The sequence below is a fragment of the Amblyomma mixtum genome, chromosome 10, assembly GCF_055824585.1.
Source record: "Amblyomma mixtum isolate Tamu chromosome 10, ASM5582458v1, whole genome shotgun sequence".
NCBI lineage: Eukaryota > Metazoa > Arthropoda > Arachnida > Ixodida > Ixodidae > Amblyomma > Amblyomma mixtum.
In genome coordinates, this window is record NC_143021.1 from 173,032,536 (window position 1) to 173,055,789 (window position 23,254).

The following is a 23,254-nucleotide window of genomic DNA, read 5'->3' on the forward strand; positions in this document are numbered from 1 at the left end:
TTCAAACTATCTGGAGAGGGTGGAGCTGTTCCAGCAACCTCGCATCACCCCCACTTGCTCACTTTCCCCTTCACCCTCGCTTATTTTTGTTTTGACATCAGTTTCGAAAATGATAACTGTAGCCGTCCGTCGACGCCCAAACTTCATGATCGGGCCCGTCTCGGTCCGCCCAGTCGCTCTTATGTGGTATGTCGCTTTTTGCTTCATGATTTTACAGCACAGACAAATGTGTGCGGAAGCGCCGCAGACTAAAATGCTGGAAAGTGGCTGTGTGTAGAGCCGAGAATAAACAGCAATAGGTTTGTCAGCTCGCAAGATGTCCCGGGTGCCCAACAGTGAGCGATTGCGGATAGTTGAACTGTCGTTAAAACAGTATACCCAACGCCAAATAGCGGATATTACTGGAAGGTCAAATAAGACTGTGAACCGCATCATCCAGGCTTATAGGGATGAAGGCCGCATCGGCGACGCTCCACATCAACCGCACCCTCGAGCGACGACTGCAGCTCAGGACAAGAGCATTCTTGAGGCCGCGCGGGCGAGCCCTTCAGCACCGCCAAGGAGATAGGTGCTGCTGCTGGTGTGTCGGCGAGTGTGTCTACTGTCAAACGCAGGCTGGCGGAAGGAGGTCTGAAGAGCCATGTGGCGGCTCAGAAGCCGCTCCTGACAGACGCGAACAAGACGGCACGACTGAAATTCGCAAGTGAACACGTCGGCTGGGCCACCGACGACTGGAAAACGGTAATATTTTCCGACGAGTCAACGTTCACAACACGCTGGGACCAAAAACAGAGTTTGGCAACCTGTCTATGCCTGCCATGACCCCCGTTACTTCCAGGAAGTGGCATCAAGTGGCCGCACTACGTTCAATGTGTGGGGAGCTGTGTCCCGAGATGGGCTTGGTGTCCTTTATCGTATTGACGGACACCTGACATCGGAAAGCTATTGTGACATACTTTATTATGTCATGATTCCCTACGCGTTGGACGACCCTCTTCCTGAAGGAGATTTCCTCTTCCAGCATGATCTCTTACTTGTGCACACCGCAAAAATTGTTGAGGAACTCCTTAACGAGCGAGGAGCACCATGTCTACAGTGGGTGCCCAATGGAGCCGACCTCAACATCATTGAAAATGTATGGGGAAGGATGAAAGTCGGGCTCTCCAAAAGTGGACTGCACCGATCATCCGCTGATGAGCTATGGAAGGCAGTAGGAGAGGAATGGATGCGCATCCAAAATGAAGCAGATTTTATGGAGAATCTGTAGGCGTCGCTTCCGTCGAGGATGCAGGAAGTGTTCGCCGTTCAAGCGGTGATGACGCGATATCGAAGAGTGACGACCGCATTTTTTTTTCTTTCTAGGTATTTGTGGTTTTGCAGTTTCTGATTTCATTTTCAAAGTGCAGTTATCGGCGCCAATAGCTCGCTGTATTCAATTTGCTACATCGCTTTACATTTGCGTTACAGTTCTTGTCTACTTGCTTGTGTAGTCAAATATTTCTTTACAATTTGTTAGCTATTATTTTGGTGCATAACTCGTTAGTTTCTTCCTAATTCTATTGTGATATTAAAGCAAATGGTATGCAGTATTCGCACTGTATAATATATTTGCTCTAGGGAGAATTTTCACTTTATGGTAGTTTGATTTCTATTTCAGTGAAGAAATATTACAGTTGTCAATGCTATATCTTTAATAACTTCTTTGACTACGCCATCTCTGACTGTAGCTGTAATCTTCAGTTCCACAAAAATAAAAGAAACAAAAAGTCATGGAGCTTCGGTGTTCACTCAAATACCAAAAATCTATTTTAAGGAGAAAGCCTCATTTTCCCTAATTGTCAACAGAAGCTGTCAGCATCGGCGGGGTTGTCCAGGAAAACTGCTCCCCGAAAATTGGCGTGATTTCAATGGTTATTGGTCACAAGTTACAAGGCAGTATATACGCCAAAATACACTACTGATCCAGTTGAACCTCCTGATACACCTCTTATTCCACAATAATCGACACTTAATTCATCTCAGGCTTTCGCATTCACAGCAAGCAAGCTGTCCTAGAAAGCACGAACTGATGGACGAGTTGGTTATGCATGATATGGTTGAAACAACGCAAGGCCAAAGTCCAAACAAGAGAGCGGAAGAAAGGAGGAAACGGACAACACAGCGCTGAACTAACAACTGATTTATTTGGCACGCTGCGCGTATTAATACATTCAGGCACAAAAATAGAAAACAACGCAGAGAGCTCATTCATGCAACCGGATCCCTGCAAGCCAACACAAACTAAGATGTGCAATTCAGGAAGCGAAGTTCTTTTTGTGATAAAGACACTGATTCAGCACTTACACATGTATCACCATACTTCTTGATATTCGAAGTCTCGATTATTTCCCGGCACAGCTGGTCTTTGTTCCTAGCAACAACTCGGCAAAAATTAAACTTTGGGGAGCAATCACACTCACGGCAATGCATTCTAAGGTTACGAGACTCTTTGTTATCTACATTGTTGCGGTGCTGCCTGAGCCTATCATTTAAGCACTGTCCTGTCTGGCCAATATAAAAGCTATTACAAGTGAGATGAATGGAATACACGACATTTTTGGACACTTCACAAATTTGCCCTCATAGTTTTTGGGGCCATCGAGGGTAGTTTTCCCTGGGTTGTTGACACGCGTACACAAGCTTGATAACTTAACGGGGGCCGAAAAAACAACATCCACTCACTCTTTTGTCCAACACGTTTCAAATTATGTGATATCTTGTGGATATAGGGAATGGCTGCTACTCGCTTACTTGTTTGTCATTCAGGACTGGCGGAGCATTTCAGTTTCTTCATTCATTCATTCATTCATTCATTTCATTTATTAAGTCCTCAAAGGCCCCATTTAAGGGGTATTACATGAGGGGTGGGCGTGGAGTACGGCAGTTATGACAAAAGAAAATGATTTTCGATGGCAGTCTTGAATTGTTGAAGATCTTCAAGGGAAGCGATGTGGCCGGGAAGGTCGTTCTAGTCCAGGGCAGTACGGAGGAAAAATGATTTTTGGAACGTTGTGGTATGGGCGCGCTGGGGGTAGACTGCTCTGAAATGGCTGTGACGGGATAAACGGTGGGCTGGGCGGATGAGTGCGTTGTTCGGTGGCAAGCTGTGAAAAAATGTATGATAAAGAGAAAGGCGAGCTATTTGACGACGGGATGCTAGGGTACGAAGTTCAAGTCGAGATTTTAGTCCAGTTACACTAGCGCGATATGAGTACTCTGAAAGAATAAATCGTGAAGCGCGATTTTGAATAGATTCCAGTAAATTCGACAGGTTGGTTTGGTGAGGATCGAATATAGAACTGGCGTACTCTAGTTTAGGTCGGACAAGTGATATATAGGCAATTAGTTTGACGGAAGGGGGTGCTAAGGAAAAGTTACGCCGTAAGTAGCCAAGGACGCGATTGGCTGAGTTAGCTATATTAGTAACATGACTGTGCCAGGAGAGGTCACTGGAGTTATGGACACCTAGGTACTTAATATTGTCGGTTTGAGTTATGGGACAACCGTAAAGGAGGTAGCTGGGAGGTGAGTAGTTACGTCGGCGGTGAAAAGAGACTACAAAGGATTTATTGACATTTAGTTTCATGAGCCAGGTATCGCACCACTCTTGCACTTTAACGAGGTCGTTCTGTAGGACGGCAACATCTGATTGGTTATTTATGGAGCTGTAAATCACACAATCGTCCGCAAACAGGCGTATGTTCGATGACATGTTATTTGGCAGGTCATTAATATAAATTAGGAAAAGAAGGGGGCCTAAAACAGTACCTTGAGGAACACCCGACCGGACATGGGAGAGAGCGGATGAATGGGAGTTGGCGACAACAAACTGGAGACGATTGGTTAGAAAACTGCTGATCCAGGTGAGCACACAAGAGTCTAAATTAAGGCATGACAGTTTGAATAGCAGGTGACGATGCGATACTTTGTCGAATGCTTTCTCGAAATCTAAAAAAAATGCGTCAGTGGGTGTATTGTGCTACAAATTGTGAGCAACATTAAATAACAAAGGTCTTACTTTGCTACAACTTTAAAAGAAGAACGTTGACTTCATAAAAAAATGTTTTCATCATGTTGCTAGCCACATGACAGGGTAACAATTAATAAATGCATTTAATAAATAATTTAGAAATGAGGTCAAGAGTTAAAAAAACATTTAGACACAGACAATGGTTAGACAACTTCTCCAAATTGAAACTGAACACCAGCTGAAAATACATTACAAACATGATGAAAGTGCACAAGGTGAAAGCCGAATTTCCGTCTGCCGTTTGACATGGAAACGAACCACTGAGAAAGCCAAAAGCATGGGCAAACAAATTTGTGAATGCAGTGCAATGTAGCAGTCACATCTTTGCTACACATCCATCAATCAAAAACGCTAACTCCTTCACGGATAACAAAAGCACAGGCACAACAAAATATTGCTCACACCAATGTTTAATTTATTAGGTACCTATAGCCGGCCATTCATGCCTGGTCTTCCTGCGGATAAATGAAACGCTGCCAAAAAGCAGTGAGCAGCCATAATTGCTGTAGTGACAAGGAGAATGTGCACCGTAGGTGCTGTTCCCTCATCCTGAGTAGGAAATAATAGCTGTTTTTTCTCGAATGTACTCTGGAAGCATGAATTTCCTATCCACCTTTATTTAGCTTGCACTGAAACGACCCATCATGAACTCTGCAGCTTTGACAAACATGTGGGCCAGTCGACAGCCATAGAAGACTGTAGAACCCTCCTAACTTGCAAAAAACCAGTGCTCACAAAAAAAATTTGACAAAAAAATGAGGGGTTCCTTATACACACTATGTTTTTATATGGTACTAAGAATGCGGCTAAGACATGGCATGAATATTGTTTTTTTCTGCTCAGTTACAAACTTTCTCGCCTGTGCTAACATATTACTGCAATCCATGGTAGAGAGAGGGTGCGGTAGATGGTCCTTGGCGATCACAAAATGAACAAGGGAGGGGAAAACCTCAGTTTGCTAGAGCCAACGTTTCGACAAGGGGACTTGTCTTCGCCCAGACGAAGACAAGTCCCCTTGTCGAAACGTTGGCTCTAGCAAACTGAGGTTTTCCCCTCCCTTGTTCATTTTGTGATATTACTGCAATGTAAATAATGAAACATGCTGTAAAACTTAGAAAATACACCCCCTGCAAGGCTACCACATGCCTCTTACATGCGGTAATGTTTATATCTACCAAACTATCTAGACTAAAATGAGACACCAAGCCTCTGACATCTGGAGATGTGTACCTCCCATGCAATTAGAGTGATTGGAGATGCTCCTTCGTGATGGCATTTCAGTTGATAGGTGTGGAATGACCGGATGCGAAGGTGAACAACTAGACACCAACTTTTTAAGCAACATCACAATGAGCAATGTGCCTTGGCTTCTCTTCTATCCAAAAAGTTTTATGTTCCATGTTCTGTGTTTACGTAACTGCTTGCATGTGCTCATTTTGGCTTGCTGGGAGGTTCTTTTCTTTGTTAAACTAGCTTTAACTCTGGCCTCAGTCCTCTGCACCTTCTTAATTTTTTGCTAGTGTTCACCTTAAGTCATGTGCAAGCTCACGCAGATCTCTACTTTTCTGCGTTTCCAACTGTCACATCTTCTCTGCCTTCGTCATGTCCATGACTGCATCCGACGCCTTCAAGTATGCTGTGTATAATCACCTTAACTAATCTGCCTATTACACATGTATTTTTTTTAGCCACCCACTCCTCTCTCTGGCGCTGATAGGCGCTGAGAGTGAATAAATGAATTGGTTTGGTTTGGTTTATGGGGTTTAACGTCCCAAAGCGACTGAGGCTATGAGAGACGCCGTAGTGAAGGGCTCCGGAAATTTCGACCACCTGGGGTTCTTTAACGTGCACTGACATCGCACAGTACACGGGCCTCTAGAATTTCTCCTCCAAAGAAATTCCAGCCGCCGCGGCCGGGATCGAACCCGCGTCTTTCGGGTCAGCAGCCGAGCACCATAACCGCTGAGCCACCGCGGCGGCATAAATGAATTGTAGTCTAAGCTAAGTCTCAGCAAGCATGCATTATGTTCAGTTTATTTTACCATGTTGACCAGTAAAGAGTGGACGGAAAAAAGCTGCTAAGTGGAGCTTGACATGCCTCTCACCCCTACACTGGAAAGCAGCAGGCAAGGCATACATAACCACTAACGACAACAGAACATGCCAAGTGTGAAGTAAATCAGTAATGTTCCTCGCATTTATCACAGGGCATACTCTCTGCTCAGTACTTTATTACCCCCTTAGACATTCTGCAAGGAGTGTATACAATGATGTGTCACCACAATACAATGAGAATCATTAACCCTGTGCCAATACAACACCAAAGAAATTTATGCCAAATAAATGCACTACTTACATGCAACGAAGAGGCAAGAATGGGACAACCTGGCATGGAAAATAAGCTCAAAATAATAAAGAATGACATTTGAGCAGCCGCTCATTCCCCCCACCCCCTCCCTCAAAAAAATATGAAAATTGGTCCTCTTCACACGGCACGTTTGAAAGATGCGGCTGTAATGTTTGCGACAGTTCCACTACGTGTGAAAATCAGATATAAATAACGCCAACGCATGCGGTTGGAAGCGAGGCGCCAGGGCGCGGGCAAACAGTAATCGTCTTCAGGTATCGACTGGTTCCACCTCCTGAGGGCCGCTGCTCGACGAATACCACTCATGGCCACGTTCACATCCAACAAGCTTGTAATAAACATTAGACAGGTGTTTATCATGACGCAGCAGCAGCTGATCAGTGCTATTGGCCAGTGCTGAATTTTTTAGCTTGATAAACGAAATCATCCACCGAAACGCGTGTCGACCGTTCCTCGCCAGATTCTTGCAGTCCCACGAGGGTGAGCAGCTTTTCCGCCGGCTTCGTCTCCTCTTTAGTGCAGGGCCACTGTCATTGTGACGCACATTCTGCACGGTCGTTTTACTATGCATCGATGCCGCATGGGACAGCAAGCGGTCGTACGCTCCAATGCGGCGTACGGGCCGCACACATACACGCACCGCAACGACAATACAGCGCGCAGGACGCACGCAGCGAACACGGAAGAACAAAAATCGTTCTAAAGCACCTGTTCACTCAACACCACACATACTCCGCAACTCCGCGCATGGTTCCGACCAACGTTTTTAGAACGTTGGTTCCGACTGCGGGCTTGGCTAGCGCTTCGACTCGTCACGGCCAAGCTGCATGCCCTGCGCTCTTGTGGTAACAACGCTCATGAAACGAAAAGAACATTTTAATATGTAAAACCATTCAAGTTGTCAGCTAAAAAAGCTACGGTAAAATTAAATACATCTGATATGTTTTCAAGGTGGTGCGCTTTTGCGGACGCGAATACGCGAATGGGGCTATGAATTTCCCGTGCAGCTCTGCTAGCCACCATAGCTCTGCAAATGGCATCGTGCTCGGAGTTTTGCGCGGCTGACTTGCCCGCATGAATTTTACTTCCTCCGTGCACACATGCTTGGTGAGGTGAACGGTGGCCGGTGCGAACAGTTCGAAGTTTAATTGACTGAAAATTGCTCAAGGAAAGTCAGCGGCATTGCATTTTTACTGTTTCTGGGCATCACGAGTGACTGGCGGCAGCCACACGGCATCGTCTCCGGTTTGGTGAACTTGTGAGAAGGTGAGCAATTTGTTCTCAAATTTTGAAAGCGGTTTTTTGTTTGTATTGTAACCCTGTGTCTCGTCGCATGTTATGTTCACGGTAACATCAGCACAACGTGCATGCGCTTTCTGTCTCTCTTTGAAGTAACATTGGTCGGTCAGCGTAAACTTTTCGATTCAATTAAGCACAAGCTGTCCATGTTGGTAGTGCGTGTTGAATGTGCTTGTCCTGTCCGCTCTCCCTGTGTTCTGCGTGTTTTTCTGTGCTCCGTTTTTAGATGGATCGGTACCAACTAGCCCAACTTTCTGCTTTACTGAACTCTATTTGAGATCATTCTGCGCTCGAGATGGTCTTCTGATTATTTATTACCAGGTATAGTCTAGAGATTTGGAACCGTTCATCCCACTGCAACAGTGCTGAAAAGCTGTTTTGTGTTCATTCATCTGCTGTCCTTAAACTTTTCGGTAATCATTCGCATGGTTCCTTTGGATCTGGACAACCGGCTACTGTTGCAAGGGACGCCTCGCAGCAGAGCCCCTGGGGACGCCCAGTGGGTCGGCTGTTTGTCCAAGTGCCAAGTTACCAAAGGTACCATTCCAGACATTTTTTTTTTCTGTTCATCAACCTCATATTCCTTGCAAAAATTACAGTATGTAATTGGGCACTAAAAAAATTGGTAACTTATACACATTTCAGGACAGTTCAGAGAAATGAAATTAAAATTGGTTTTTGAGGAAAGAAAATGGAGCAGTAACTGTCTCACTTCTCTCGGTGGACTTCTGAACCTAAGGGAAGGAATAAACGAGGGAGTGTAGAGAGAAATGCACATGCAGCATCAGTATTCTCTCTGTAGACTTTTCGAGACCTGGATTCATTCCTTCTAGGACAGTGCCAAGCAGTAGGTGAACTGCACACAAATTTATTTTCCTCTGGTGCAAAGTAAAGAGTGAAAATGTTATAAGACAAGTCTCTACCCTGTTTCATTCTCACTGCATTTGCTCAAAGCATAATATGAAATGCTGTATTTCTTATACCCTGGTTTCCTTTACTTTGAGCAGTAGGTATTGACAATGAACGTCAAGGCAACTCCACTCTCATTGCTTCTTGCTGCTTTTAGGTTTCCTCCATGATTTTCTGTTTGCTCAGTCCTGGCCTTAACATATTTTCTTCTGCTGCTTAGCTTCGAACTATTGGCTAGGTTACATGGTTCTGCTACTTCTATGTTCACGGTGAGGTTTGAGAGCTTGTTGCTTTGTTCTTTTTTTATAAGCATCTTTGTCTTCTCGAGGCTGATTGGCAGTCCGGAACAGAGACGACATGCATTGTTTATGTTAAGATGATGTCGCACTGGGAGCAAGAAAGTTTAGTGGAAGTCGCGATGAGGCGCACTTTTGTTTAGACTCGTGGCAAAGGTTTACTGTTGCTTCGCAGTAAAGCGCTCCCACCTGTTGCGCACGAGCATTTAGATGGCGGTTAAATACTACTATCAAAGCCGCCGCGGTGGCTCAGCGGCTATGGTGCTCGGCTGCTGGCCCAAAAGACGCGGGTTCGATCGCGGCCGCGGCGGCTAGAATTTCTTTGGAGGAGAAATTCTAGAGGCCCGTGTACTGTGCGATGTCAGTGCACGTTAAAGAACCCCAGGTGGTCGAAATTTCCGGAGCCCTTCACTACGGCGTCTCTCATAGCCTTAGTCGCTTCGGGACGTTAAACCCCGTAAACCAACCAAACCAATACTACTATCAAGGATTTAGCCATTGTAATGTCGCAGGTCTGTTGTGTAGGATTTCAGATCATTGTAGTCGAGGGTTTGACGGCATACCGTCTGGTCAGGAATCATGGTGATGAGGATTGCTGGTCACTGGCCAAAGGCAATAAAGAAAGACGTTTCGGGAGCGCTACGGCTCCCTTGTTCACTATGAAGCAATCGGCGCACGGATCCGTCCTTTTGTAGCACTCAGTAGCGTTTTAATGATTTAGCATAGATAGGATGTAGAGTCCCGTCATTCCTGTTTAGTGTGTTAGACGATGTCTGTATGATAAGCGACTCAAGATTCTGCCGTGCTGATGTGTTCTTTTCTGTTGTCAATATCTTTACTTGATCCCAGTTAATCTCGTGGCCGGATTCTTGCACATGCTCGGCGATGGCGTTAGACGTTACTTTCTGGTTTCGGACGTCGTTCTGATGCTCTCTCAGGCGTCTCCTAAAGTCCTTTGTCTCACCAATATATATTGATGAGCAATCGGCGCAGTCAATTTCATACACTACGCCTGGAAACCTTTCACGAGAGAGCCTGTCCTTCACATTCACCAGTTCTGTTCGTACCTTGCCAGCGGGGACGTGCGCGATGGTGACACCATGCTTGCGGAAAATACGTGCAAGCGCTTCGCTAATTCCCGCTACGTATGGGACAGCAGCTCGTTTTTCTTTTGGTTTTTCTGTGCTCACGATTTCTTCGGAGGCAGGCTGATTCGCTGGCATTCTTCTTTCGGTGTTCCTGATGAAGGAAAGAGAATAGCCGTTTCTTCGCAGATCGGATTCTATTATTTTCATTTCGCTCTTTAGATTGCCATCTTTACTGCAGATTTGTCTGGCACGGTTGATCAGGGAGACAACCACAGACCGTTTGTGAGCGACTGGGTGCACAGAACTGAAATGTAAGTATCTTCCGGAGTGCGTAGGTTTGCGGTAAACATTAAATGAAAGGCCAGTCGGAGTACGGGTTACCGTGGTGTCCAGAAATGGGAGGCAGCCGTCCGTTTCCTCCTCAACAGTGAACTTGATTGAGGGTTCAATGGCGTTCAGGTGGTCCAGGAAAAGGGCCATGTGCTTGCGCTCCAGGACACAGAAACAGTCGTCCACGTATCTTGGAAATATTTTTGGTCGCGGCTGGAAAGTAGTTAAAGCTTTCTTTTCGATGACTTCCATCGTGATGTTCGCCGCTGTCACCGAAATTGCTGCTCCCATTGCTGTGCCGAAAGTCTGGACGGATCCAAAAGGACGGATCCGTGCGCCGATTGCTTTATAGTGAACAAGGGAGCCGTAGCGCTCCCGAAACGTCTTTCTTTATTGACTTTGGCCAGTGACCAGCAATCCTCATCTTCAGATCATTGTCTTGCACTGTCCCTGAAGCCTGTTGTCTGTCAGTCACGCCACTATGCTGTTGTATTTCTGTCCAGTGTAAAAAATATTCTCTGTGATTATGCTACACGCACAGGTTCATGGGGAAGTAAATATTTTGTGTCGCTTCAACCGCATAAAGCTTCAAAATTAACACATGCAAAAACACATGCTGTTAAAAGCCTTGGCTTGTGTAACCCAAGTGTGAGGAGAATACTATTATGGCCGGGATTCTTGCATTGCAACCTATTAAATTCCTTTTTTGTAAAAAGAATGACGTGAGGTTTCATGAGTTACAGCTTTCTTTCATTGGTTGCTCAGAGAAAGCGTTTATTGTAAGTAAGCAGTGGTCGCTTTTTTCTATTGTTCAAGTAGCAGCATCAGCATGCCTCATAATTTTTGTCTTGAATGACTGAATGTGCTTCCAGAGCATTGCCTTCTTTTTTTCTTGTTGCTTATTCAGCATGCAATATTGTGTCTATAGACTGCTCTTTAGCATTATTTTGCGTTCTCCCAAGCAAATTTTAGGCGACCAAATTCAGAAGCTCCTTGTATTGGCCTTACATGCTCGCTATTAATGCAGACGTAATTATATGCCACACTAAACACCAAATCTACATCCTTCAGAGTGGGTCTAGAAGCTTGTCTCCTGACTCTTGCCTTCAAGGAGTTCTTACAGGTTTCACATATCTGCTTGGTGTTGGAAGTGACAGCTTTGACTGACAATGATATGCATTAGACAGACGTTATGCATTTACAGTTAGGCCGGAACGAAATGCGAACATACATGTGCAGTACTTTTCTACTTTGCAGCGAGGTATACATTTAGAAAGGGTTCATATATGTGTATTAGGTAGATCTCTTATCCTGCAACAGGAATCATGCTAGCTGCATACTCAAGCTGAAATCACACAGGTGGAATATTTTGTCTTGTTCATAGGCACTGTTTCCATTTCATTCCAGCCTGATTGTGTTCTGCCATAGCATGTACCCCATCTAAACGAGACACTCTCTTGTGGAAAATCATGCGCATATGTTTTAGACACGTGTGTGAAGAAATGTGCAGCTACAGGCATTGCATCAAGAACTCTAGTTTGGGCTAGTTGGTTCATGATTCAACAGGAAAATGGCGCAAAAGACGTGGACAAAAGAGACAAACACGACAGGACCAGCGCCAACTTACAACTGAATTTTATTTCGCACCAAACCCGCCTTTATGTAGGCCAACACGCCCAAACATCCGTGTAATCACGCACAGGCAGTAGTAAAGATCACTGTAAGATATCTAACACATGAAGTGCGATAGCAACCACGTAACATACTATCATGGCTAAAAAACCCAACAAAAGTATAGCAAACAACACTAAAACGGTCATGGCCAAGCAACTCTTAAACACCAAAAACGATACACACTCATAAGTGATACGAGGTGACCAACAAGAAACGTGGAAAAAAAAGGTGAAGAATGAAGCGTTAATACCAAAGCAGTGTCAAAGGTAAAAAAAAAAAAGGTTGAAAAGGATGAAGAGTGCAAACCTTAAAATTTGAAACGAAAAACCAGCAGCCACATGAATGATAACCGATGACCAACCAGAAAAAAGATGGACGCGAAGCTGAGACCAAAGTCGGCGTCAAAGGTATAAAAACGAGAAAAAATTGGAAACGAACAACCAGCAGCCATAAGAATGATAACCGATGACCAACAAGAAACATGAAAAAGGATGAATGCGGAGCTCAGACCAAGGTCAGCGTCAAAGGTGTAAAAAACGAGAACAAAACCGCGCAATAACCGCACATCGTCAAAAAATCGTCAAAAATTTCAACCAATGCCAAAGGAAAGAGCGTGCACAACAAAACAAAACGAAGAGCCTACAAAAAACTTTCTAGAAAGGTGTACTCCTCGTTGCTAAGCGTAATGGATGGCTTGCTGACGCATCTGCTCCCTTCTTTCCTGATGTAAAAGGCTTCGACCACCTCTCTCTCAAATCTGTCCTTCCCACTCCTCAAAAAAATAGTTTTCTCGAACTCCGGACGGCAACCCCTGCAGGCTTTGCAATGATCCACTAGAAAGCTTCCTTCGTTATTCCGCAGATTCCGGCAGTGCTCGCTGGCTCGCTCATTAAAACATCGACCAGTTTGGCCAATGTAGCTGAGCCCGCAACTTAAGGGAATCTGGTAAACAACCCGCGTCCTGCACCGTGTGAACTTGTTTTGATGTTTCACAGTACAAGCCGGTTGTTTTTTCCCGTTAGTCATTGCGCAAAGCTTAGAAAGTTTGCAGGGGGCTGAGAATGCGACCTGAACATTATGTCTGCCTGCTACTTTTTTAAGGTTGTGTGAAACCTTGTGGATATACGGTATTACTGCCACACGGTTGCGTGAAACCGGATCTTTGCTTTTAGGACCTTGCTTCAGCTTCTGCAGTATGGCTTCACACACGGAAGTAACCATACAAGAGGGGTATCCTGCTTCTTTTAACCGCTGAACTTGAGCACTGAAACTGGCAGAGACCATATGGGGGCATGATTTGTTCAAAGACGCTTGCAAGGAGTTCGAAACAATTGCCCGCTTCACAAGCTTTGAATGAGCACTGTCAAAGGGGAGCAAACCTTTCTTTGAACGCGGATTATACATCCAACACAAGCCATCTTTGCAAAACCGTACCCTAAGGTCCAAGAAGTGGAGTTCGCCATTTGTCGGGACCTCCTTAGTAAAACTGAGGCCTTGGCTGTGTTCTGAAAACACGGACATAGTCCTTGCGACCGCAGCGTCTAGCTCATGCTCAGAAGTGTCTTTAAGGATAACTAAGAAATCGTCAACGTACCTATGTACAGAGACTACGTGCGGATCAACAAGGTGGCATCTGATGTCGGCTCCTACAATGGAGAGAAAAATATCACAAAGGGCGAGAGCTACAGACGAGCCAATGCATATTCCCTTCTTCTGAACAAAGAATTTTCCATCAAACAAAACAGCAGGCGAACTTAGGTAAAATTCTAACAAAGAAATGAAATTGTCAACGCTTACTCCTGCTGCATTTTGAAAAGTGACTTCGCCGGTGGACTGGATGGTTTCCCTGACAGCCTTTAAAAGTCCTTGATGGGGAACGGAGTAAAACAGCTCTTCAATGTCGATGGAAAACCCTTTGTAGTGCTTGGGGAGCAAACATTCCAGGTGGTTTTGCACCTCGCACGAACTGCGCACAAGAAACGGGTCCTTGCATACCAGGTGTCCAAGGTGGGTTTGAAGGTAGCTGCTGACAAGACGTTGCCACGTCCCCCTTTCCGAAACGATGGTGCGTAGCGGTAAACCAGGCTTGTGGGTCTTCACGGTGAAGAAAACTTCGAGAGACCTTCCTTTTTCTTCCTGGGCCAGCTTTTTTATGCCCTCTAGGTGCATGTCTTCTAGGATCTGAAGAGCCTTAGTTTTTTGCTTCCGCACTTCAAGCAGGTACCGTTCAAAGTGCGGAAGCAAAAAACTAAGGCTCTTCAGATCCTAGAAGACATGCACCTAGAGGACATAAAAAAGCTGGCCCAGGAAGAAAAAGGAAGGTCTCTCGAAGTTTTCTTCACCGTGAAGACCCACAAGCCTGGTTTACCGCTACGCACCATCGTTTCGGAAAGGGGGACGTGGCAACGTCTTGTCAGCAGCTACCTTCAAACCCACCTTGGACGCCTGGTATGCAAGGACCCGTTTCTTGTGCGCAGTTCGTGCGAGGTGCAAAACCACCTGGAGTGTTTGCCCCCCAAGCACTACACAGGGTTTTCCATCGACATTGAAGAGCTGTTTTATTCCGTTCCCCATCAAGGACTTTTAAAGGCTGTCAGGGAAACCATCCAGTCCACCGGCGAAGTCACTTTTCAAAATGCAGCAGGAGTAAGCGTTGACAATTTCATTTCTTTGTTAGAATTTTACCTAAGTTCGACTGCTGCTTTGTTTGATGGAAAATTCTTTGTTCAGAAGAAGGGAATATGCATTGGCTCGTCTGTAGCTCCCGCCCTTTGTGATATTTTTCTCGCCATTGTAGGAGCCGACATCAGATGCCACCTTGTTGATCCGCACGTAGTCTCTGTACATAGGTACGTTGACGATTTCTTAGTTATCCTTAAAGACACTTCTGAGCATGAGCTAGACGCTGCGGTCGCAAGGACTATGTCCGTGTTTTCAGAACACAGCCAAGGCCTCAGTTTTACTAAGGAGGTCCCGACAAATGGCGAACTCCAGTTCTTGGACCTTAGGGTACGGTTTTGCAAAGATGGCTTGTGTTGGATGTATAATCCGCGTTCAAAGAAAGGTTTGCTCCCCTTTGACAGTGCTCATTCGAAGCTTGTGAAGCGGGCAATTGTTTCGAACTCCTTGCAAGCGTCTTTGAACAAATCATGCCCCCATATGGTCTCTTCCAGTTTCAGTGCTCAAGTTCAGCGGTTAAAAGAAGCAGGATACCCCTCTTGTATGGTTACTTCCGTGTGTGAAGCCATACTGCAGAAGCTGAAGCAAGGTCCTAAAAGCAAAGATCCGGTTTCACGCAACCGTGTGGCAGTAATACCGTATATCCACAAAGTTTCACACAACCTTAAAAAAGTAGCAGGCAGACATAATGTTCAGGTCGCATTCTCAGCCCCCTGTAAACTTTCTAAGCTTTGCGCAATGACTAACGGGAAAAAACAACCGGCTTGTACTGTGAAACATCAAAACAGGTTCACACGGTGCAGGACGCGGGTTGTTTACCAGATTCCCTTAAGTTGCGGGTTCAGCTACATTGGCTAAACTGGTCGATGTTTTAATGAGCGAGCCAGCGAGCACTGCCGGAATCTGCGGAATAACGAAGGAAGCTTTCTAGTGGATCATTGCAAAGCCTGCAGGGGTTGCCGTCCGGAGTTCGAGAAAACTATTTTTTTGAGGAGTGGGAAGGACAGATTTGAGAGAGAGGTGGTCGAAGCCTTTTACATCAGGAAAGAAGGGAGCAGATGCGTCAGCAAGCCATCCATTACGCTTAGCAACGAGGAGTACACTTTTCTACAAAGTTTTCTGTAGGCTCTTCGTTTTGTTTTGTTGCGCACGCTCTTTCCTTTGGCATTGGTTGAAATTTTTGACGATCTTTTGACGATGTGCGGTTTTTGCGTGGTTTTGTTCTCGTTTTTTACACCTTTGACGCTGACCTTGGTCTGAGCTCCGCATTCATCCTTTTTCATGTTTCTTGTTGGTCATCGGTTATCATTCTTATGGCTGCTGGTTGTTCGTTTCCAATTTTTTCTCGTTTTTATACCTTTGACGCCGACTTTGGCGTCAGCTTCGCGTCCATCTTTTTTCTGGTTGGTCATCGGTTATCATTCATATGGCTGCTGGTTTTTCGTTTCCAATTTTAAGGTTTGCACTCTTCATCCTTTTGAACCGTGTTTTTTTTTACCTTTGACACTGCTTTGGTATTAACGCTTCATTCTTCACCTTTTTTTCCACGTTTCTTGTTGGTCATCTCGTATCACTCATGAGTGTGTATCGTTTTTGGTGTTTAAGAGTTGCTTGGCCATGATCGTTTTAGTGTTGTTTGCTATACTTTTGTTGGGTTTTTTAGCCATGATAGTATGTTACGTGGTTGCTATCGCGCTTCATGTGTTAGATATCTTACAGTGATCTTTTCTACTGCCTGTGCGTGATTACACGGATGTTTGGGCGTGTTGGCCTACATAAAGGCGGGTTTGGTGCGAAATAAAATTCAGTTGTAAGTTGGCGCTGGTCCTGTCGTGTTTGTCTCTTTTGTCCACGTCTTTTGCGCCATTTTCCTGTTGAGACATTGCATACTTGGTTATTCCTAATGCTTTTTTTTTCCTCATGTGCATAGAACAATATTCAGCTACATGGCTTGCTTTGTTGTTACTACTTCTATTTTTCAGCTAATATTAAACTAAATATTAATCTCAGAGACCCGATGTTCAACTGAATGATCCTTCTGTGTCCCACTAGGAAGGCAAAAGCATCACGCCTAGGGCTCATTCACCGCCCTTCATCCCTGTTTTGGTTTCAGTCGGTCAGTTATGCTATTAATGAATATAATCACTTTACAGCACAAGTATATATGAAAATATATTTTGAGCTAAATCAGGTTAACAAGTTTTCCACTCTGCACAATGGTATGGTTGGTCTTGTACATCTTTACTTCGGTGTTAATGTTTCTTTTGTGGTTGCTGTCTAAATAACTTTGCCTGCCTATTGTATCCTAAGTCCTTTTATGCCTGTCTTCCTACTGGCTCTCTCCCTTTTCAGTCACTCCTTTTTCCTTTAAACTGGCGATTGGTCACAAGCCTGCTGTGGGAATGGCAGCTAGCACTAGGCCCCTTTTTTTTCATTGAACCTGCACTGCTAATATTAACACTAATAGTACTGTATCAGTATTTATGTGATACTGCATTTTTTGTTATGCATGGTAGCAGTGTTGAATACCACAATATATCATGCATATATCTTGCATGCAATATCAGTATCAGTTTATTCATTTTGGATGAAGGTTATACACACAGGGTGATAAAAGCATCTGGGCCCTTAGCAAGCTGCTAGTTCGGGCCCATGCAATAAGTGCACAAAATAGCGTACCCAGGCGTCAGAATAAGAAAAAGAAAGTGTACATTTTATATGACCAGAAGATGTTACACAAAACTATATCAGTATATTCACTATTACACTACCCTCTGTTTCTTTCAGCTCGGCCGTACGGCTGTAGATATTTTGTGCTTCTTTCCTAGTTTAGTCCACTCAAACTAAAACTTTGCGTTCTGTGTTGCAGGTAGAATCTACAATGAATGCCGCACTGTGTCTTGTAAGCAGGAGGCGGTGTTAATGGAGCCATGAACTTTTCTTGCGGATGACTAGCGTTGGCCTTATTATGTACTGAACCTCAAGTGTGAAGAGGAAAATGTCGTGTTGGATTTCTGCAGAGGTGAGACATCATGGTGAATCTACCAGTGCGAAAGACGAGACAAGAGACAAGACAGGCGCTGTGTCGCGGCCAAAGTTTATTAAAGTGAATAGGGAATACATGAAGAAGCCAAGCAACACCACTAACCACACAATTACAAATAAGCATACATGTCAACATAAGTCAATGGCCCTGAACATTCCCCTGATCGAGATAGTCCAACTCATTGCGTGTTAGTGCGATAGACAACACACTTGCACATTAGTCACCGAGTCATAAGGTGTGTCTAGCCTCAATAATCTACCATTTAATCTTCTCTAAATTTACTGCCAAAATGTGTTCTGCCAAAAGGAAAGGGTAGCAGCCTTCACATCCCTTGCAATATACAGAAGAGTTAGAACCCCTACCCTCTTGTGCTCCTGTAATCTTACATTGATACACCTTCCAGTTTCACCTATATAGACCCGACCACAAGATATAGTGTCTGATACCATGTTCATTTTACAAGGTACATATACATTTCACACCACATGTGTACTTTTCTTGAGCCACATTCACAGAATTATTCTTAACAATTTTATATATTTTAACTAACTTATTAGGGGCCAAGAAAATCGCTTTTCCATCATACCTTCTGGCCGCATTTTTCAATTTGTGCGACAATCTATGTACGTACGGTAACACGACCGGTCTTTTGGCATCTTGCTGGCTGGCCCCGGCCGGATTGCGCCGGTCACCGTGAAAAGCTTTCGGCTTCTTTAGCAATTTATTGTATGCTCTTGCAATAACCTGGTTAGGAAATCCTGCATTCATTAACCTAAAATGTGCTCTTGGAAAGTAGTCGTCGTGCTGTGAAAGCATGACCATCAATTCTGAGCCCAGGCTTGACAGTCCAATGCTATCTTTCACTAGCTTGGAATAGCCAACCTGTGTCCAAGTAGCAGCTTAACACTCCTGGGTGAATATCACCAGCGCGCATGGTGTGTACAGATCATCAAGGTAAGGTCCAAAAACCGCAGCTCTTTTTGTGGCGACATTTGCTACAAGGTAAACCTAAGACAAAGGCCTTGCTCCTTAAACAGCTTGAGAATATGTTCATGTCCCAAACTATCAGAACCTTTGTAAAACACCAGAAAATCATCAACATAGCAAATATTTTTCCCCCAGTCCATGCAAGTCCTTGACAATCATTCTATCCACCCTGCTTAAAATATCTCTTAGCACAAGGCCCATCTTCGAACCACTACATATACCAGATTGTTGAACACATACCACACTACAATACTCTACAATCATGCTCTTCAAATAAATGCTATTCACTAGCATGCTCTTCAGATAAATTTCAGAAAAGGGTTCTTTCAAAATTTTGTCTGGTTATTTGCAAAAGCATCTGTCTACTTCACATCTTGAAGATCCGTTTGTTGTACTCAATTCGCAGCGTGGTTCAGTATCTGATGAATGGCAATCTAGCGGATTGTCTGGCTGTTAGTGTCGATGTAGAACTATTTTATTCCATCCCGTATGAGGACCTCTTGAAAATCTTGTGAATGTGTGTATCGGAGCACAATCATGAGTTTGTGTTTAGGAACAGGTGCGTAGTAGTCTTTTTTTTTTGGACTTATCTCCTTTTATTTGAAGAGCATGTTTGTGGAGTATGGCTGTGCGGCATATGTTCAAAAGTCTAGTATATGTATCCATTTAATGCCCCTCTGCTAAGTAATATTCTCTTGAGCAGGGTGGATGGAGTGATTGCCAAGAACTTGCACTGGGCTGGGGGAAAATCTTCACTGCGTCTGATTTTCTGGTCTTTTACAAAAGGTTGCGATAGTGTGGGACCTGTGCATATTCTCAAGTTGTTTAAGGAGCAGGGCCTTTCTTTGTCCTAGGTTTTCCTTGGAGGAAATGTTCCATCAAAAAGAGCCGCAGTTTCTGGGCTTCACCTTGATGTTCTGCACATGCATGTATGCTGCCGATATTCACCCAGGAGTGTCAAGCAGCTACTTGACTACTGGCCGAACCATTCTAAGCTAGTGAAAGATAGCATTACGTCATCTAAGCTAGGCTCGGTATTGATGAAGTGATGCTTTCACAGCATGACAAGTGGTCTCCAAGCGCAGATTTTAAGGCTTACGAAAGCATTATTCCCCAACCATGCTATTGCAAGTGTGTGATAAATTGTTAAATCTGAGCGTTCTATTGGGATCCATTATCTGTTTGCCATTTCAGTTGCAGTTAGTAAAATGGAATTAGTCACTGCTTCCCTGTGCATAGCGGCGACTGAAGTTTCCGTGGGAAGCCAAAGCTTTAAACTGAAACATCCACAGAGCTTACCGAACGTGAAGTTCTATGCTCTAAGGAAACGTGTAATCTCTTCCAGCCTTATTGGCGTCTTTCGATTGCTATAGCTGTGTGGCGTAGTGGTAGTGTCCGTATGTCAAGCGCTTTGCCAGAGTTCTACTCCCAGCTGGTGAGTCTTTGCTGTGTTGCTTTGGCGGTTGTGGCTCTCGAGCTGATGAGAGCATGTAGAGGTTTCGCCGCGTGCAACCACTATGTTAGAAGGAATATATCCCAGAATCGCTTTTTTCTTGCAAACAGCGGTAAAAGCAAAATAATTCAAGGGTGGCATAGCGGTGAACAGCTCCTGCTGTGAGTCCTTTAGATTCCTGGCCAGTCATTCTGGGCCTCATACGGGACGAGCCGCTTGTTGAGCGAACCTCAAGAAAAGTAAGCAGCTTACTTTGCAAGCTGCTTTTCTCGTTAGCCTCTTTATGGGTAGGCCGGTTATCTTGCCAGTCGCACACAGTGTGAGCCGTATATCGCTTGGGCCACTTGCACACCGGGCCACCACCTTATTCTCAAAATTAACAAAAAATTATCAGAAAAGCAACATGGACGGCAAGTGGGCTAGTGAAAGATAGCATTACGTCATCTAAGCTAGGCTCGGTATTGATGAAGTGATGCTTTCACAGCATGACAAGTGGTCTCCAAGAGCAGATTTTAAGGCTTACGAAAGCATTATTCCCCAACCATGCTATTGCAAGTGTGTGATAAATTGTTAAAGCTGAGCGTATAAGATGCTAAAGGTAAGAATGGCACAGCATCATGTAACGAGGACAGCAGGAGAGCACACACGCATTAGTGCCAACCTTGGAGCGGATACTGAATCCAAGAGCGTGTTCTTGACATTCAGCATTGGCAGTCAAGGATCGGGCTCATTCAATCTTGAATGTTCAAATCAGTGTTTTCTCATTTTCTTGACTGTAAGTGCTGATTGTCAAGCACGGGCTCTTGGATTTTGTATCCGCTCCAAGGTTGGCACTTGTGCGTGTGCTTGCTGTCCTGCTGTCCTTATTACTTGATGCTGCGCCATTCTTCCCTTTAGCATGTTAAAGCTAAAACCCCTTCACAGGGATTGGCAGGATACGGCCGGGGCCAGCCATCGAGATGCCAAAAGATCGACTGTGTTACTGTATATACGTAGATTGTCGCACAATTTGAAAAATGCGGTCAGAAGGTGTGGCGCAGAAATGGTGCTGTTGGCCCTAATAAGTTGTCTACAATCTGTAAAATTGTGAAGAATAATTTTGTGAATTTAGTCCGGGAAAACCATATGTGCCTTGTAAAATATATGTGGTGTATCGGATACTGTTATCTTGGGGTTAGGTTTATGTTGGTCAAACTCGAAGGTGTGTGAATATAAGCCTACGGAAGCACAAGAGATATTTGGATATTGGTAGGGGTTCTAACTTATCTGTACCTCGCAAGGAATGTGAAGGCTGCTGGCCATTTCTTTTGGCAACACTCATTTTGGCGATACATTCGGAGCAGATTAACCGGAAAATTATCGAGGCTAGACACATCTTATGACTCGGTGACAAGTGTGTGAGTGTGCTGTCCATCATGTTAATATGCAACGAGTTTGACTATCTAGATAAGAGGAAAGATAAGGGCGATGTGGCATGTTGTGGTATAGCTTATCTGTAACTGTGTGGTTTGTGGTGTTGTTTGGCTATGCACTCCCTGTTTACTTCTATAAACCTCAGTTCCGAGTCAGCCGCCGCGGTGGCTCAGTGGCTATGGTGCTTGGCTGCTGACCCAAAAGACGCGGGTTCGATCCCAGCCGCGGCGGCTAGAATTTCTTTGGAGGAGAAATTCTAGAGGCCAGTGTACTGTGCGATGTCAGTGCACGTTAAAGAACCCCAGGTGGTCGAAATTTCCGGAGCCCTTCACTACGGCGTCTCTCATAGCCTTAGTCGCTTTGGGACGTTAAACCCCCAAAAACCAAAAACCAATCAGTTCCGAGTCAGCGCCTGTTTTGTCTCCTTTCTTGTCATTGTCTCGTGCTGGTAGTTCGTGTACTTGCAGAGTAGATTCACTGAATTGTATACTTGCAGAGGCTTGTGAAGAAAAACCAGAGGAATTTTCTTTCCTTTGTCTGGAATGGAAGTTAAAATTTTTTTTCGCATAGCTGGATGTTTGCAGCATGAAATCCATTCTGGAAGGGTAAACCCACTAAATTGTACATTTTGTGTGCAAGCGTACTGATGCTTGCGTGAAACTGAAAACATTCGTCCAGGCTATGTGGCTAGCTTCCTTCTTCCTTGTGCCCAGATTTTTTTAAACAATACTTTGTCAGATTTATTTTCACCAGAATTTCTAACATGTTAATTGCACCACATTTTGTGATCATATACAACAAAATTCAAAACATGATGATCACTGGTATGGTTTAGTCTGGGGTAGAATGATGAGAAGTACCTAGTATATAGTAAAATTTAATATTACTAGTCTAACAAACAAAACTGCTCTTTTTTTAGTGGAAATATTGCTACCAGAGAGTTGGAGTGGCATGGCATGATGAAGACTTGGACAGTGTGCATTCCAAAGTACCTGTATTCATGTCGGCACGAGAACTTGCACACAGTGCTTCAAACAGTTGGTGAGTACCTTGGTGCTGTGCTTCTGCTTAAATAGATAGGTAGATATTTTATTTTAAATGTGCCTGAACAGCCAATTGGCCTAAATGAGTGCACGCTAAGTCAATACAAACACCATGACGTGAACAGACATAATACAGAAAAATGATCACCAATACGATGATAATAATAGTAAAGAAAAACAAGCATGATGAAATAAACAATGAAAACAGCAAATTAGGCAAATATTTCTGTGTCATAAAAAGTTGAATTGTATTATTTGCAAACGAGTCATTGGTGAAATGGCATGCATGTCAGGATAAAATATATCGTAGCATTTGGTGGTTTTTCCCTGAGGCACACGAAATCGCAGTGACATCAATAACTGCTCACAGTCAATAGAGCCGAGCACAACTTTATGTAGAAAATGCATGTCACGCGTGAGTCACCTGTCATAAAGAGGTCTGCTAGAAGAAAGTCGTAGTCTTAGAAACAACAGCGCTCAATATATCTATCACAAAGGATGCATACAATCTTCTGCTGAACATTTTCGATTTCATTGCCAGAGGTAACAAAGGCACTATTCCAAGCTACTGATGCAAACTCGAGACGTGGCATCACGAGA

The 23,254-nt window shown here is 44.3% G+C and overlaps 1 protein-coding gene and 1 long non-coding RNA gene across 2 annotated transcripts in view; both read left to right on the top strand.

Moving 5' to 3' along the window:
- LOC149327750 (calcium-activated chloride channel regulator 1-like) overlaps positions 1-23,254 on the top strand; it is an 884,343-nt gene that overhangs the window by 478,687 nt on the left and 382,402 nt on the right. The window lies entirely within an intron of this gene.
- On the top strand, positions 8,159-22,691 carry LOC149327759 (uncharacterized). Its single transcript, XR_016286576.1, has 3 exons — positions 8,159-8,273; positions 17,582-17,734; positions 22,531-22,691. It is a non-coding gene; the product is annotated as an uncharacterized LOC149327759 (long non-coding RNA).